This window comes from Pristiophorus japonicus, unplaced genomic scaffold, assembly GCF_044704955.1.
Source record: "Pristiophorus japonicus isolate sPriJap1 unplaced genomic scaffold, sPriJap1.hap1 HAP1_SCAFFOLD_75, whole genome shotgun sequence".
Lineage (NCBI taxonomy): Eukaryota > Metazoa > Chordata > Chondrichthyes > Pristiophoridae > Pristiophorus > Pristiophorus japonicus.
Genome location: NW_027254666.1, coordinates 2,793,840 through 2,803,706, shown reverse-complemented (window position 1 = coordinate 2,803,706; position 9,867 = coordinate 2,793,840). Strand labels below are relative to the sequence as shown.

General features: G+C 44.2%; 2 non-coding genes across 2 annotated transcripts; both read left to right on the top strand.

Annotated features, from left to right (window-relative positions):
• Positions 1-659: 659 nt before the first annotated feature.
• On the top strand, positions 660-732 carry trnaa-ugc (transfer RNA alanine (anticodon UGC)). The gene has a single exon. It is a non-coding gene; the product is annotated as a tRNA-Ala (tRNA).
• An 8,756-nt stretch (positions 733-9,488) lies between these two features.
• Positions 9,489-9,562, top strand: trnan-guu (transfer RNA asparagine (anticodon GUU)). Its single transcript has one exon. It is a non-coding gene; the product is annotated as a tRNA-Asn (tRNA).
• The last annotated feature ends 305 nt before the right edge of the window (positions 9,563-9,867 follow it).

Genomic DNA, 9,867 nt, shown 5'->3' with positions numbered 1-9,867 from the left:
TATCCCTGTGCTTTTATTTCTCTATTTATTCCCCCTGTCTCAGTTTCTAGTGTTTAAAAGGGAACAAAAGATGAAATGGGTGTCACTGTAGAAATTAATTTCTCTCGCTCAAAGTTAGATGCACCACCGTTGCACCATGAGGTCTAGGCAACTAGCCGTTGATATTCAGGTTCATATATAAATATATATAAATATATCTACATGTATCATAACTGTTCCCTGGTGGTCCAGGGGTTAAGATCCGGCGCACTAACCTGGTAACGATACTCGATCAATTTGTCAAATAAAAATAATTGAGGTCTGTGAGACGATTAGTAATTGCTGTAATGACCTTGAATCACCCCATTACTTTCTGTTACGGACCGAGCTTACCGATTCTCTTGTTGCTCCTGCCCGTTGCTGGATATGTGTTCCGGGTTTAATTTTAGTTCGCTGATCGCCGGGAGACGGTAGGAGCCTCTGTGGCCCCATTGTGAGGATGTGAAAGTGAACACGGTGGCTGGGTGATCCGTGACATTTCTGTAAAGGGCAGCGGAGGAGAAGGATTGAGAACTTTCAGTGTGGGACAGAAATTGTTTAAGGTGAGCCAACACATTCCTGATCAGCACAGAGGGAGCTCACTGGTCAGCTCCCCTTTGTTGTGCCAGCTGTCCAAAGAGGTTTCTGTAGTGTAGTGGTTATCACGTTCGCTTTGCATGTGAAAGGTTCTTGGTTCAATCCCGCGCGGAAACATTATGTTTAAAGTTGCTACAGTGGAACAATCCGAAGCGAGTTTCGTCTCCTGGCAAATGCTGCCTGACCTGCTGAGATTTCCAGCAATTGCTGCTTTTATTTGCTATTTATTCTCCCGGCAAAAGGGCTCCCTTATTCCTTCATTGCTCTTTATTCCACTTCAATAAATAGATAACTTTCAGCGAGAGAAAACGGATCCACCGGGGACCTTTCGCGTGTGAGGCCAACGTGATATCCGCCACACTGCAGCCCATCAAAGGGCGAGAAACCATTGAATATAAAGGATGAGCTCACAAATATCAGGGGCAGTGCAGTCTGGTCAGAGTAAAACCCTCCTTTCTTATTCAGCAGAGGCATAAACGGGAGTCAGACGCCACAAAGTTTAATTAAAGACAAAAATTCATATAACACTTCCAAATCTTTTCACTGTAAAATTCTTTCAGTTTATTTGAAATCCTACGATGTTGAATCTGAAAATGAGCACCGTGGGATTTTATCTTCACTACTGATTCTATTTTCTGTGCACGGAAGGAGTAACTGATGCTGTTAAATTTGACAAAAGTTGCCCCAGATTCCTGGTGTCATCAGCAATGAAGATTTTGAAACAACCCCCGACAAAAATTGTGTAAAATGGGATCTGGTTTAACAGTTAACAAGCAAAACACAAAATAAATGATTGAAGTATCGACTGTCCCTCAGTCAGCATTTCTTTCATTGTGCAAAAGATGGCATTGGGTTAAGTAATGATGCTTTCCCGTGGAATAAAAACAAAAGCTCAACAAAAAAACGGACGGTGACTGGCAAGTGAGCGCTGCTTCTGACTCCGAGTGGGAATGGGCGGGGATTTTAAAGCACTTATTTTGAGGAACGTTCATATCGATAAACATCTCATATTCGTTGTGTACAGCTCGTGGTGCAACGGTAACACATCTCACTCGAGATGAGGACACTGCTATCGAAATCATGTCAGGGTTCCTGACCTTTGGGATAATTCCGCAATCAATATTTTCTTTACTGTGTCTTAATAACCAGACCCTTGCTCCAAGGTCTGTCTCACTGTTTCCCCGGTGTCAGGCAGAGATACGCCTGCTGCCCTCATTTATTTCATGTGACAGGACACAAAAGTTCAAAATCAACCTGCAGGGGGCCAAACACAACAACACCTAGTCAGGATGGCTGAGCGGTCAAAGGTGCTGTGTTTGGATTGCAATTGCATGTGGAGGAGTGGGTTCAAATCCAATGTCTGACACTTTCTGCTTTTAATCATTGAGCGAAACTCATTGTTTGACACCTCGACCAACTCTTCAAAAGTGGGATTCAGCAGTTCATCTGCTCGCTGAACATTTCCGTCTGACCTGCTGCTGAAAGTGGAGATGTTTCCGCAGTGTAGCGGTGAACACGTTCGCCTCACACGCGAAAGCTCAACGGGCGGGAATATTTTCTGGAGCTTTCTCCTCATGCATGCTCAGGAGCGAGATTGTTCTCCTGAGAATAGTCATGAGATGATAAACATGTAAGGATTAGGGGCCAGAGAAGGCCATTCGGCCCCTCGAGCCTGGTCCACCATTCAAGAAGATCCTGGCAGTTCCTCGACAGCAAGTTTAAACATCTGGTGCGAAGCCAACAGGCGCCTGTCTGCAATCAGCGACAAAAACCCGCATTTGGCAGAAGCCCCGCTCAATCAATTGGGAGAGCATGAAACTGTTAATCTTTGGTTCGCTGGTTCGCTGGTTCGAGCCCCTCGTTGGGGCTTTTAGTTAAATGTTATCCTGCATTCACCGGAAAAAAATCATTAATTAACCGATGATCTCCATTTGCATAATTAAAGAAATGATAACTGAATGAGTGTCAATAATTTAATAATTTTGGACAAACAAGTGAAAGACACCTGGTGCTGGTGGGCAATTTTGTTGCCTTTGTCATTGATGCTTGATCTCCAAGTCTCGTTGTCAAATCGTGTGCTCAACCGTCAGTTACCTGTTACAAATCAGCGGAGGAGAAACTAGTTTGTTGTCTAATGCTGCCTTTGCCTGCACAACGTGTGCTGAGATTATCTGTGTAATATGCATTCAGCAGGATGAATAAAAGGAACGCTTTTTGAAATGCAGGCAATGCATGTTTTGCACTCAATAAAAAGTTGCATTTTCTTTTCATGCCAAGTATTTTACATTTGTGCATTGCAATGCCAACGCACTTTTTACCTGGCAAGACTGAAGTACAAGCTGTGATGAACAGTATGAAACAGAAACAGCTACTTGAGAACCCATAGCCTCGACTGTATCTGTGTGAATTGCTCTGCATCAATAATTAGCAGAGCGTAAAGAGGGTAAACTGACGGTGTGGATGAGAAAAGACCGAGCCAAAGTATAATGTTGGAGATGATCTTGTTTTTGAGTAATGTTTCAAAGAATTTGGCATCGTTGGTTCCATGGTGTAATGGTGAGCACTCTGGACATGAATCCAGCGATCTGAGTTTAAATCTCGGTGGAAACTGAATGCTTGCTGTCGCAGCTGCTAAAAATTTGGGACAAACAAGTGAGAGACACCTGATGCTGGTGGGCAGTTTTGTTGCCTTTGTCATTGATGCTTGATCTACAAGTCTAGTTGTCAAATCCTGTGCTCTGTGTTAGCACAGTCCCGCATTGCTGAACTCTTTGCTTCAGCATGCAGTCTGAAGTTTGGATTAAATAACAGGAAGATTGAAATGTGGATGTTAAAGAGACTGTTAGACAATGTGGTGCCTTCCAGCCAGTGAGATGAGTAACTGGTCATTGTCTGGATGTTAAATATTTGGGTACCTTGTTATGGTGGGAATAATGGAAACTCAGGACGAAACAATTTGATGATGTCTGTATGTTAAGTATTTGAGTGTAACCTTGTTACTATTTAATGACATCTGTAAGTTAAACAAGCAAAATTAAGTCTGTCTGTTAAAAGATTCAGAAAACAGTTAGTCAGGATTGTATAAATGCAAAGAATAAGAGTTCAAAGGCTTTTTCAGTATAAAGATGAGACATTTATGGACTGTTAAGACACAGACACCAGAGACACAGGTGTGTGTCTCAAGCAGCCACGGAAATCGAAGCAAGCTGCCTTTGTGAAGTGTTCTCAGTAACTTTCATACTTGGTTTGTTTAGTATGAATGTTTAAATAAAAGACCCGATCCTGCCTTTACTACAACGGAGTGTGTGCGGGTAATTCGACGTTAAAAGCAACGAAGCGAAAAGAGCAAGACAGCTGTTTACAACATTTTGGTGACCACGACATGATTTTCAAAAGTTCGTTGGCTTATTCAAAGCCCCTGACGTGAAGCAGAAAGTTGGCTGAGTTGTTGGAAGAAGTGTTTCCCACACATCAGTTCGAGGAGTGAGCATTCTCTTAGTTGTCGTGATTAAAGGGATCTTCAGTTAGTAATGGGAGGCTCAGGGAATATTTCAGTTGAGCTCCAGTCATTTCTTAATGAATGGATTGAGTCGAAAGGGGAACTTATGGGATAATACAGGAAACAATGACAGGAGGATGGAGAGAGACACGGCAGTCCTTCGTGGAGAATGTCCATTTAAAAAAGATTAAAGTGTTTGTGTTAAAAAGTGATAAAAAGAGAAAAGCATGAGTGTTGCAGTGTCTCATGCTGGGGATTCAAACGTTAGGAGAAGAGGCTGAGGCTCGAGATAGGGAAGTCTCAGAACTCAGAGAGCAGCTAACAGCAGTGAGTAAAGAAGTAGAGAATTGGCGATTTCAGGCACTGGGGGAAGCCAGGACTGTTCTGACACTGGATCAGCGTCTTGCTAATGAACAGAAGTGTAAACAAGATCGAGAGAAAGGAATATCTAAGCTGCAGCAGATGGTGGTATTAGGTTGCCCACGGAGACAACAATTGATAAAGCCGGGTGGTATTCGGAGGATTCCCCGGGTCTGAGAGTTGAAAAGGGGATGAAGGGACAGGGAGAATGCCCACCGTTCCCATCCCCAGCTCCTTTGTCTTCTCTGACTTCGGAGCCTCGAACCCGTGTGGTTCACGTGGCAACGTTAGGATCGGAGGCGGAGCAGTTAGCTGCCTCTTCGGTTACTCAGACGCTTAACACCCCACAACATTACACACGACCTTCCGGTAATGTGGAGAGTGGGGGAAGCACGCTCGAGCGGACAAGGCGAGAGCAGGATCATGATTCCTCTACTCCCTGTGGAGCTCGTGAAGGGAACACGACCTTAAGTGGTTTTGGGGGTAGTGTGCTGACGTGGATTGAGAACTGGTTGTCAGACAGGAAGCAAAGAGTAAGAGTAAACGGGTACTTTTCAGAATGGCAGGCAGTGACTAGTGGAGTGCCGCAAGGTTCTGTGCTGGGGCCCCAGCTGTTTACATTGTACATTAATGATTTAGACGAGGGGATTAAATGCAGTATCTCCAAATTTGCGGATGATACTAAGTTGGGTGGCAGTGTGAGCTGCGAGGAGGATGCTATTAGGCTGCAGAGTGACTTGGATAGGTTAGGTGAGTGGGCAAATGCATGGCAGATGAAGTATAATGTGGATAAATGTGAGGTTATCCACTTTGGTGGTAAAAACAGAGAGACAGACTATTATCTGAATGGTGACAGATTAGGAAAAGGGAAGGTGCAACGAGACCTGGGTGTCATGGTACATCAGTCATTGAAGGTTGGCATGCAGGTACAGCAGGCGGTTAAGAAAGCAAATGGCATGTTGGCCTTCATAGCGAGGGGATTTGAATACAGGGGCAGGGAGGTGTTGCTACAGTTGTACAGGGCCTTGGTGAGGCCACACCTGGAGTATTGTGTACAGTTTTGGTCTCCTAACTTGAGGAAGGACATTCTTGCTATTGAGGGAGTGCAGCGAAGGTTCACCAGACTGATTCCCGGGATGGCGGGACTGACCTATCAAGAAAGATTGGATCAATTGGGATTGTATTCACTGGAGTTCAGAAGAATGAGAGGGGACCTCATAGAAACGTTTAAAATTCTGACGGGTTTAGACAGGTTAGATGCAGAAAAAATGTTCCCAATGTTGGGGAAGTCCAGAACCAGGGGTCACAGTCTGAGGATAAGGGGTAAGCCATTTAGGACCGAGATGAGGAGAAACTTCTTCACCCAGAGAGTGGTGAACCTGTGGAATTCTCTACCACAAAAAGTAGTTGAGGCCAATTCACTAAATATATTCAAAAGGGAGTTAGATGAAGTCCTTACTACTCGGGGGATCAAGGGTTATGGCGAGAAAGCAGGAAGGGGGTACTGAAGTTTCATGTTCAGCCATGAACTCATTGAATGGCGGTGCAGGCTAGAAGGGCTGAATGGCCTGCTCCTGCACCTATTTTCTATGTTTCTATGTTTCTATGGGGATACCTGGTATGAGCGAGGAGGGGTAAAGTTACACGACATGAGAGCTATCCTTAGTGAAGTGGGACCCGCACACCTTCAGGATCTTAATAAGTTTGCCCAGTGGTGGTGTAATATTCTGGGATGGTGACAGTCTGGGAACATATCAGATAAACCGAGGGTTCACATGGTTCTGTGAGCTTTAGGGAATCACCGGGGAAATGTAGTAGGTTTAGAAACAACTTCCAGGTCTCATGCTTGGTAGAATAATAGCTGCAATCTTTGTTACTCAGTCAGGGCCACAGTTAATAAAGCGGCTTGCATTATTACCAGGGGAAGGACCCAGGGAAGCTGGGGAATGTATATTCCAGTTGTGTAAAAGTTTGGGAAGTAATTGGATTGATATCAGTCATTACGGGGATGGCACACATAGAGAGATCATTTTGACTCTCCTTACCCGTCAGTAGTTCTGGAAGTAGATGCCTGGGGTGGGCACGAATGTTTTGATAAATGGTTGGCAAGGGTAGAAAGCTTGTATCAGGGAGCTGCAGAAATTTCAGTCATGGAAGTGAGACAGGGGTTACAGCGATGGAAGGCAGAAGGGCCTGAGTGGATGAATCCCGCGAGGAATCACATAAAAGGAGCAGGACCGGGTGGTGGCCGTCAGTTGATAGAGGACAGGGAGAGACTGGCTAAAGAATTAGAAAAGTTAAAAGAAAAGTTGAAGAATCAGGAAAGAGAAGCTGGAGACACAGACAGGAATGATACCTCGGTTCAGTTGCTGAGGTCGGGGGTAGATTCCGCAGGTGAGGGAGGATCCCGATAGGGATGCCGCGCCTCAACCACACATGTCGTTCCTTTAGGACCCTTACTTCAGGATAGGGGTGGCCATATCCTTATCGAGGCTTGTGTGGAAGGGCAGCGGGAAATGGACACAGGGTCAGCTGGACAAATGAAGGTGCTCCTGGAGGAAGGGGATGCCCCTCTTCAGAGACAGTTCCCCAACACCCCAGATACACGAGGAGCAGTTACTGAACAGTCAGAGATGAAAGCAGTGGGAGAAGCTTGTTCAGAAACATTTAAAGTTTCTGCAGGAATGGGCTGTCTCAGAACTGATGAGATGTTCAGTGAAAAGCTCAAATGTGGGAGTTACAAACATGATCTTAAAGGATGCGAAATAGAAGTTGGATCGTTGCAAATGTCGAGAGAGTGAATTACAGCAGTTCCGAAGGGTGAACTGAGAGAAGGACTGGGTCTCTCGACTGACTATTCAGCATTTCCGTCATCCTTTACTGTATGTTGTTACACTTCTCCCACAAAGCAGAGGAAATTGTTAAAACCTGTGCAGAGGGTAACAGACTTAGTCGAAGACACCGATTGTGAGTTTACATTTCTGAATGTAAACAGCATGGAATTCAGTTGGAAACATCAAAAATTGAAAATTGACTTTTAAGTAAAAATTGATATGGTGATCACAGACCAACGGACTTTAAAATAGCATCCTGAGAATCTGAATCTACAAGAACCCTACTTTGACCCGAAGCGTGCTGCTATTTGGAAGAAGGAAATACAGAAATGGAATACAACATTTCAAGAGCTACAGAGTTTGAATCAAGCAATCGTTGTGGACATTAACCATCACACTGCGGAAATCGAGAACGTTCACACAACTTTGGACCAGATTGGACATGTAAGCTGGCTGGAGTCATTGTTGGGATGGAGCCTGACGGCAACAGGTGTGATGAACACAATGATACACCCTGTCCTTATGCTGGTGCTGGTTCAGCTGGTCGTGCTGGTCATTTTGATTTACTGCGGATGTCGTGTTGGAAAACAAGGACTGCAACTGACAATGCTGTTGAACGAGCTCGAGCCACCATGCAAATGTATGTTACCCAGATAAGACCTGCAGAGAGGCGAGGAGAAGAAGTGGGGGAATGTGGGAGCACAGTCCCGCATTGCTGAACTCTTTGCTTCAGCACGCAGTCTGAAGTTTGAATTAAAAAACAGGAAGATTGAAGTTTGGATCGAAAGAGACTGTTCGACAATGTGGTGCCTTCAGCCATTGAAATGAGTAACTGGTCATTGTCTGTGTGTTAAATATTTGATTGTACCTTTGTTACTATTTAATGACATCTGCAGGTTAAACAAGCAATATTAAGTCTATATGTTAAACAATTCACAAAGCAGTTAGCCATGGTTGTCTAAATGCAAAGAAATAAGAGTATAAAGATGAGACTCACACACGCAGACACCAGAGACACTGGACATTCGGAAGGTGTGTGTCTCAAGCAGCCACGGAAATCGAAGCAAGCTGCCTTTGTGAAGTGTTCTCAGTAACTTTCATACTTGGTTTGTTTGGTATGAATGTTTAAATAAAAGACCTGATCCTGCCTTTACTACAACTGAATGTGTGCGGGTAATTCGAGGTTAAAAGCAACGAAGCAAAAAGAGCAAGACAGCCGTTTACAACATTTTGTAACAGGTAACTGATGGTTGAGCACACGATTTGATAACTAGACTTGTAGATCAAGCATCAATGACAAAGGCAACAAAACTGCCCACCAGCACCAGGTGTCTTTCACTTGTTTGTCCCAAATTTTCAGCAGCTGGGACAACAAGGAATCAGGTTCCACCGAGATTTGAACTCAGATCCCAGAGTGCTCACCATTACACTATGGAACCAACCACAGTAAAATCTTTGAAACAATTCTCAAAAACAACAAAATCATCCCCAACAGTACACTTTGTCTCGGCCTTTTCTCATCCACACCATCAGTTTCCTCTTTGCTCTCTGCTAATTATCGATGCAGAACAATTCACACAGATGCCATCGAGGCTATGGTTTTACAAGTAGCTGTTTCTGTTTCACACTGTTCATCACAGCTTGTACTTCAGTCTTGCCAGGTAAAAAGTGCGTTGGCATTGCAATGTATTAATGTAAAATGCTTGGCATGGAAAGAAAATGCAAAGTTTTGTCGAGTTAGCGAGCAGGTGACGAGGTTTGGGGTTGATGTGCGTCGCTTTCAATCTTTGAAATTTCACCAAGCAAAGAAACTGTGAATTGAACTGTCCCTGTTAGCATTGTGTTCGCATTTAATCACAGCAATATCCGCAGTCAGGAGCTGAAAAGGAATTAATACCTAATACCGGCTTCGGGACAATCAGAATACTTCGTCACAGACAAGGCACTGGAAGGCTGGAAGGTAGATCACACCGGTTGTGGGAGAGCTGGTTGGTGGTGACATGGAAGTGTCTACAGTGTGCGGGACCAGACTGCTTCCACACATCTACAATGAATGTCCCACCCTTTACTTGGGAAAAGTACAACTGAGAGTGGACAAGTTCCATCCCGGTCAGAGCAATCTGAAGCTTTAACTGACTGACACCCTGGTTTGGGATGTCTTGTAGCGTGTAATTGTGTAAGTCTCTGTGGCGCAATGGGTCAGCGTGTTCGGCTGTTAACTGAAAGGTTGGTGGTTCGAGCCCACCCAGGGACGAAGCATTTAACTGTTTTTCCCCGAGGATTCGGTGCTGCACGATTCCAGCTTGTCATTGTGCGTTTTGGCTGCGTGAATATGTTCCACAAACATTGCCAGATGTGCTGTTATCCAGTGAGTTCCCACTCCAATATTTTTATGAGCATTCAGTTTGAGTGTATACAGAACTGAACAGAGATATCAGAAAATTTAACAAGGTTGTGGGACATTGTTTTTTGTTAATATTGAACCACTAATATGAATAAATCCATTTCTTCAAATATTTAATTGAACATGTTTTCAAAATGTTTCCGCGCAGTTTTGAA